The sequence below is a fragment of the Triticum dicoccoides genome, chromosome 4A (genome assembly GCF_002162155.2).
Source record: "Triticum dicoccoides isolate Atlit2015 ecotype Zavitan chromosome 4A, WEW_v2.0, whole genome shotgun sequence".
In the NCBI taxonomy this organism is placed as follows: domain Eukaryota; kingdom Viridiplantae; phylum Streptophyta; class Magnoliopsida; order Poales; family Poaceae; genus Triticum; species Triticum dicoccoides.
The window spans coordinates 66,212,962-66,221,354 of record NC_041386.1 but is presented as its reverse complement, the minus strand read 5'-3'; the positions used below and the strand labels follow the sequence as shown (position 1 = coordinate 66,221,354).

Genomic DNA, 8,393 nt, shown 5'->3' with positions numbered 1-8,393 from the left:
CTTCGTGGAAACCATATTTTGAAGTTTTGAAAAAAATCTGAAAAAAATACAGGATGTTAAGAGGGTGATGTTTTATTGTCACACAAAATTTCAAGTTGAAACACATTACGAGATGTGAGCTATAAAAAAACAAATTCAGCCCTGAATAGTGACATTATTGTTCGACATTTTTCAATGCTGATTTTGTCTTTTTCATAGCTCACATCTTTTTTGTGGCAATAAAACATAATTCTCTTAACATCCCGTACTTTTCTAGGTTTTTTTGAAACTTCAAAATATCTTCTTCTTGTAATTTTCATCGAATGTTGGTTTCCGTATGATATTTCGGGCAATGCCCTCTCATGGAACGGCATTGTCGAGCCGATTCCCGGTCATCCATGGATCTCATCTCCCATAGCCGAAGAAGTGGAAGCACGCATTGCACACGGAAGTGATCGCCGAGTGGGCAGCGCGAACGCATTTCCAGCATTCATTGGCCATGTGAAAACGCAGATGCCGGGCAATGCACAGCACGAGCACGGTGCAGGCTCGCTCAGGCTGCGAGCGCGAGGGGACGAGGCCCAGTACAGTAGTACGGCCGGCACACTGCCTCACAACCCTACTGTGCGTACGTACGTGCCCCGCGCGCCGAGGCAAAACTCGAGGCATTACTAGTGTCATGGTCGGGTCAACATCACGCCGCAGAGCATGGATCCACTCAATCTGCCGCGCCCGAAACCGGAAACGGCACGGCAGGCCGTGTTTATTTTCTTCCCAGGCGCCGCGCTGGTATACACACCGCAGCAGCACCGCGTGCGTACGTGCGTACAGATCATTCAATGCCGTGTGCTCTGCCCAAGGATGCCCTCTGCCGAGCTATGGCTCTGCTCGCGTCTGGTGGTAAGGTTTTGCGTGAGACGGGGATCATCGGGAGAGGGAGCCGTGAATTCATTGGCCTCCCTCGTGGCTTTGGCGACTGCGTGCGAAGAGCAAGCGAATGGCCAAAATCAATGTCGCTGTGGCGGTGGGTGCACTGGAGATCCGTTCTTGGCCGGCCTCTGCGCCTCTGCGACTGCTTTGCATCGTGTTGCGCGACCGCTGCTCCGGCCGGTTCCACAGTCGCTCGCTCGGTTTAGTCACCGTTCGTCGAGGCAGTAGCATTCATGATGGTTCAGGGCTTGAGGACCGTGTTGTTGGAGCTCCATATCATCAACTTCTTTTTCCTTGCGAAGATCGTCTAATCAGCTCGGGCATTTTTGCATTGCGAGTGTTTCTCAGGCTTTTCGTAAGATTTTCCTTTTTTGCGGGTGAGGTTTTTCGTAGCGTTTCAATCCTTTACCTTTGGATCAAAACAATGGTGCCACCTAAATTTCTATGGAATGAATTCCTATGCCTTAGTTCCATAGAAATATAAACATCCGCTCCTACTATTTAGACGTTTCTAAAAAAAATCTACTAGTGTGATATCAAAAACGCTTTTATATTATGGGACAGAGGGAGTAGCAAGGAAGGAGCTATTTTTGCCGTGGCCAATGTGGAGAGGGGAGTGGTGTAAAATCCAGTCGTTCCAAGGTAGGTTTGTGGAGTGTAGAAATTTATAAGCAAATATGATGATCAAGCTTTTTAGTAGTCACTTCTATAAACATGATGTATTTTGTGCAACATACCTCAAAGGTTTTCTATAACGTTTTCATGGTTTGCACATGTATTGATTGGTAAATACTCCCTTCGTCCGGAAATACTTGTCCGAGAAATGGAAATGGATGTACGTAACGTACTTTAGTTTTAAATGCATTCATTTGAATAATTTCTACGACAAGTATTTTCGGACAGAAGGAGTATGTTTTTTAGGGGTTGCTAAATACTTAACTATGCTTATACAGTACCTAGCTTTCCGGCTGGTAAGGTAAGACCAAACGCTCCGGGTTAAATCTTAAGATCAAAACACACATAAAGACAAGGTCATGGAAGGGAGAATATCCATTGTGCAGCCCCACAAACAGAAACCCTAGGGCACACAAACAGCCCATCCGTCCCCTCTCTCCTCAAATAGGGCCCATGAACTCTGTCTCATGATCAAAAAGATCCTGCACATAGTTCACAACTTCACACAAGGCACTATTTCCCCACAAAAGAAAAGGCGACACTATTTCCCCTAAAAAAGCATAAGCTACTATTTATTTGGTGTTGCTAACACTATTTATATTCTCAAAAGGAAAGACAAGCTACTGCTTTTCTTCTTATCCTAAAGGTTGGTGCAATTTTGTTATATTGCTCAAATTCGTTTTTAACACATATTGCTAAATTTCTCCTAAGCAAGTCATTTAAAATCAAAGATCGTTTCTCCCAAGGGCTTGTTCACTCAGAACCCCCATTTGTGTGGTGTGCCTCCAAATTATCTGGACACACGCATTCGTTTGACAGGGGAGAGATCGTTTGGATAGACTTACAAAGCTGAGACACTTATTTTAAGACGGAGGGAGTATTTTGTTACTTTGTTATTCGTTCGGGGAGGATTTGTCCATTGGAGATGCTCTTACGACACTGAGTGCAAATTGCTCCTGTACTATGTAGTTACAGAGTGTATGCTATCGGTCCATAGACCAAGTCTGTACGTCCTGAGCGACTGGCATCACACACGCAAACTGCCATAGACACGATCACATGCCTCCCTCGCCCTCGCCCATGGCCATGGACAATAAAGCAAAGGAACGTTTCCTTCGCTTCCGTCTCCCTGTCCTCGCCTCCGCTCGCCGCTTCGCAATGGCGAGCGCGGCGACGGCGAACGGCAACTCATACAACCATACTGCCCCTCCTCCCCCTCGCGCTCCCATGGCGTCCCCTACGAGGGCGTCTCCTCCAATGTAGGCGCGGGAGGGCGGCGCCGCCGCCACCACCAACGGCAGACAGGGTGGAGCCAGGCATGTATTCATCACTATCCTTAGTTTCCTACCACTGGCGACGAGAGGTGCACAGAAGGTTAGGGTCTTGGGAGCAGACTTATCCATGTATACATCTCGACAGCGTATACGGAGGCGCCGGAGTATCGCACGGATCTATGGCATTCTTGGCGCCGGCCGCTCGGTGTGTTCTTGATAAATTTTGCAATGTTATTTTTTCTAGAGTGTAATTTGTTGTGCGGAGGATCTTCGTGAATTCTCCAATGTTTGAAACCTTTTAACTTCTTTTTTCTCGAGTTTTTTGGTGATTTCATAGACTAGAAAACAACAGTAGGGGACTGAAAGGTGGGTGTATTTTGAGGTAATTCTTATGTGGGTTCTTGAGTGGCCACAGACCCACAGTGTGGTTGATTGATTCTGAAGTCCATACCTTGTGAGATCATGCTCACTGCTGTTTTTTACAACCTCCAGTTTGCTTGAATGGTACCTGTGGACTGTGGTTGAATTCTTGGAATGCTCTTCTGCACAGGGGTCAAGGTCTGGTAACCTGAAATTGTTCATTCATGTGATATCGCTTAAGGCCAAGCCATGATAAGGTAGCTCATTTTCTTTTTTCCGAATGCGCGCTTGATTGGGAAATGTGGTTCGATTTGTGCGCTGTTTGTTGCAGTTACTGAATATGTTTGGTTGGTCTGCTGATAATAAGAAGCCGTGGACTGGATCTGGCATTGTGCGAAACGGAGCCAGTTTTTCACCCTAAGTTTTACAGCTACCAGACTACCATTGATCCTTTCGTGTCAGCAGATACGCTATAACAGCAGAGAGCACACATCAATCGTCGTGCTTGGCATGTGTTGCAACTTTCAGTTATGGCGGTAATCTGTTTTAAGTTTTAACTCATGCTCAAGAGTTTGTCTTTGTAACCGCGTTTTCTTCTTTTACCGACTGCGATTGCGCATGATGAGCAATTATTTCCTCGCGGTTGAGCTTTCATGGGGACGGCTGAAACCATCATTCAGAAAGAGGAAAACCATCTTTAATCATGGTGGATACGCAACGGCGCGGCCGAGCAGAGCAAAGCTCTGCGCCACCGCTCGTCCGACGGCGCGCACGGCCATCGACTTTGCAGTTCTTGTGGATGGGCGCACCTCTTTCCCCGCCGGCAATGATGGCCACGGCTGTGGAGCGAGCGTCGAGGCATCCGGTCAGAGGCTCACGCTCCCCCTCTTTCAGTTAGTGCCGGCCGGACCCAATAGCTCTGCAATTATTTCGGGAAAATGCCGGTCCGCTCGTTGCCTGGCGCTCAGTGACTGACGACGACCCCGCGTTCTGTATCTGGGTGGGCTACAAGCCTGGCTCCGATGAGCTCTGCGCCGTCCAGTTATTTAGACGGGTGCCTTTCTTTCCTTTTTTTTTTGCGGGTGCCTTTCTTTCCGGTGATTCATCATTTGCAGAGCTCCGGTGGGTAGCTGTGCGATGGAACTGCGTTCTCCTCTGCTTCGCAACTGGTTACAAATTACGATGTGCTCGAGTGTTTAGGTCTTGTTTGCGGGCATGTCAGTGGGGTAAAAAAAGATTGCTTTCATTGAGAGTTGAACTCAAGACCTCCCGCTTACTAAAGCGGTGCTCTAACCAACTGAGCTATGAAAGCTCTTTGATGTAAAATTAGAAATTACTGTATATAAACATAAGGCACACCTGACAGCCGTGTCATGACGAGGAAAATGTACATGACCATCGTGCGCATACGTGATCCACAGGCACAGGTTGAGCATGAGGTGAAGAGTGCTGAGAAACAGAACATCTTGCAAACGGCAGGATGATTTTTAACAGGAGACAGGTCTCGAATAGGGGCGGACCTACATAGTGCTGAGTGGGTGCCCATGCCCCGCCCAATTTTTGAAAATTAAATAGAAATAGCTTGTGTTCTAAAGGATATTTTTTGTCAAATTTGCACAATAAGTGCCCCACTCCACAAAAGTTGTAGGTCCGCCCCATGTCACCAAGGCCGCAGAAGCAACTTCATTGATAATGTTGCAAAATCGTACAAGGTGGAATAGTTGCACACGCTTCGGATCAATCGATGGAGACCTACCTATGACATGAAACCTAATTTGAGAAGGCCAGAGACAAGCACGTCATCTGCTTCTTCACCGCCACCACGACTGCCATGGAAGCAGGGAGAGAGACCACCACTGAACCAAGACCAGGTGCCCCAGAAGCTTATTCATCGAGCTATTGTCACATCCACTTTTGGCTGCTTCCACCCTCTATGGATGGCCAGCTTGGGATGCAGAAGACGGCAACCGGATGTGGCTTAAGAGCACCGATGACAAGCACTTTGATGGCATAATGCCAAACTCCCCTAGGGACACACATGACCTAACACTACTATGAACAAGAAAGCTGCAGTCAGCTCTCCCATCTTTGCCCCAGTGAGCTACACCGGCAACGAAGGTCCAAGATCGGCCCAGAATCAAGATCTGGGAGCCGACTCTCAAGTAGACAAAGGAAGAATGTTTCTCAAAGCGGTTCTTGCTGGTTACACAGAACTATGAGCAAGCATGCAGGTTTAGCAAAAAAAAGTATGAAATAAACTTAAAAAATGTCCATTCCCTTTGGATGTACATAATATTGCTACTATTACCGCAGAAGAGGCTAACCTATTGGATGAGCCTTTCTCTCTGAAAGAAATTCATGAAGTTGTTTTCCAGATGGAACATGATAAATCCCCATGTCTTTATGCATTTGCTGCAGATTTTTATTAGAATTTTGGGATTTATTCAAACATGATATCAAGATATTTGATTTTTTGGGGGTTCTCAAGATATTTCATGATGTTTCTAGTCAGAGCTACAGGCCGATTGTTTAGGGTTTTTTTTTTAAAAAACTGGCCGATTGTTTAGTAGGCAAACTCAGAAATTACACACATCACTTGTGCTTTAGGCCCATATTTATGTCTTCCATCCACATTTTGTGATGTGCTGGGTGTGCCAAGGCCAAGTATAGCTCCAATGTAACTCTGCCCCTGTTTATGGTGGAAATTTGAAAATATCTGGATTAACTATAATTTGTTTACTCTGGTTTTCAAAATATGAATACGCAAAAATACATCCGAATTTAGACTAGTATGTTTACTTAATGTTAGCTCTGATTTTTTTACAGAAGTCTTGAAGAACATGCTTAATCTTGTTGTGGGTAGAGTTATATCCCTCATTCATAAAAAGTTGTCAATGGGGTGTATATCATGGAACCGGTGCTCGTTTTACATGAAGCCTTGAATTTTGTGCACAAAAAGAAACAAGGAGATTTTTTGTCTCCCCTACTCTTTGATCTTGTTGTAGATGCCCTTGCTTTGCTGCTTGATAATGCTAGGAATTCTTAGATTAACTAAAGGACAACTATATGACACAATAGATGGCGGTGTTGAGATGCTCCAGTATGCTGATGAGTGATGACATTGTATTCCTTCTGAAAAATATGATTTTAGTAGTGCTCATCATCTAAAGTTATTTCTTTGTACATTTGAGCAAATGTATGGACTTAAAATAAGTTTACATAAGACTAAATCATTTCATTTTTGTGATACTAAAGAGAGAGATCTAGAATACAGGAATATTTTTACTTGCCCTATTGAGGAATTGGCAATGAAGTACCATGGCATTCTTGTACATGGGTCTTGGATTTACGACAAATCCTGAAAAAATCTAGAGGTTAAATTAGAGAAAATATGTGAATGATGGCAAGGGGAAATGTCTTCTATAGGAGGCATATTGGTTAATTTCATTCCTGCCTTTCTAACATACATTTGTATACAATGTCATTATACAAGCTTCCTGTTGGCAATAGGAAAAGAATGATCTTTTTTAGACCCAGAATTCTTTCGCAAGAAGACCCAGGCAAGAAAAGATATCATTTGATCAGATGGCCTAAGGTATGATAGTAAAAGTGCATCTCTTAAACACCCCTAGTAGATTTGGGTGATCAATGACGAACCAATATAGGCGATTAACTGTCCATCAAGTTTATTTTAGGAATTTAGCATTATGGTTTGAGTGGAACATCAATGGTGAAATGTGCCTCCACATTTTCAAGAAGTCGTCTCCTCCAAGAGATAAACATGTAATTTACGCTCGCTGATACCATTTGCCACGCTCATGCCACGAGATGCGTGCATGCATGATCGATAGTGTGTCTGAGGTGGACCAATCGCAAGAGCCCTATGGTTATGAGCAGCCCTAGGTATTGAAGGAGGAAGTCCACGCAAACTATATTGAGGTGCTACAAAATGTTGCTGATGTTGAGATCACGGCGTCAGATGAATGCCACATCACACTTGCTTTCATTGATCATGAGAAATGTTACTTATTTGAAGGCCCACATAATGTGTAGAAGGAGCTAAACTCCCTTGCGCACTAGGTTGACGAGGATGATTGTGTCGTTTGAGTATAGAAAAATCGACGCATCTTTCATGACTCTTTGTTGTGCATATTATGTTATATTTTATAGATTAATATTATAGTTGATTTATGTATACACAGACGACACCATCCACCTCACGAATTCAAAGGAGCACATAATCTCTTCATATGCCCTAAAACTATTGCCCAAATTACCCTTCAAAGAAGAAAAGAAAAGGACCCCAAATTGTATAGAACACCCTGTTAATGGGCGGTTGGATTTGATTTAGTACCGCACTTCTCTATGATCAATGAGCATTAAAATGTACGTAAAAAAAAGCTCACGAAGTAACATGTCCTTAACCCGACAACAATTCTTCGGGTGCATTTTAGTAATATGGTGTAACATTACATAGCCTTCCCTCCTAAGAAATCTTTTTCTCGCAATGATTTGCAGCATATACTCTCTCTTCTGTGAGAAGGATTTCGAGCATATATACTCAGATGGATAGAATAATAGAGTTGAGAATTAGCATACAGCATGCAACAAAACATGTACTGGAGAAACATGTCCGAATATTTATCTAGTTAAGGTGAGAATTTTCACAGCTACGTTGTTCGTTCCTTTATACTCTGCGGGGCCCTCTGAAATGGTTCGTTGATTCTTTTCTTTGGGGCTAATGCTTCGTGAAGATAAAGATTCTATTTCTCTCTTTTGTCCAACTTTCAAGCACCCAAGGAAATAAAAAGACTAGAAGGAAAGACGTGGAAAGTGAGCTCAACTGATGCAGCTAATCGAGATTCATATATTTCTTCTTGACTGGCACTTTAATCATGCGTGATGCTTAGTCTCCAAGTGGAAAGGGAATTGGATCCTTCTGCTACGTAAGCTCACCAGTGAAACCGTGGGAGGGACCTTTTCCTGGAAATACAGCAGCAAATAGCATCAAGGCCATATATCTCCCAGCAAATGGTTTCCTTAACGCATACATTTAGCCCTCCTATTCATACAAGTATCTCCCTTCGGTTTTCCTTCAGTATGCTGAATAAGATAAGATTGGACAGCACGAAAGTTGGCACCTATTATTATTTTCTGTTCCAACCTTTTATAGTT

The 8,393-nt window shown here is 43.9% G+C and overlaps 1 non-coding gene across 1 annotated transcript; it reads right to left on the bottom strand.

The window, feature by feature from the left end:
* Window positions 1-4,456: 4,456 nt before the first annotated feature.
* TRNAT-AGU lies at window positions 4,457-4,530 on the bottom strand. Its single transcript has one exon. It is a non-coding gene; the product is annotated as a tRNA-Thr (tRNA).
* Window positions 4,531-8,393: the final 3,863 nt, after the last annotated feature.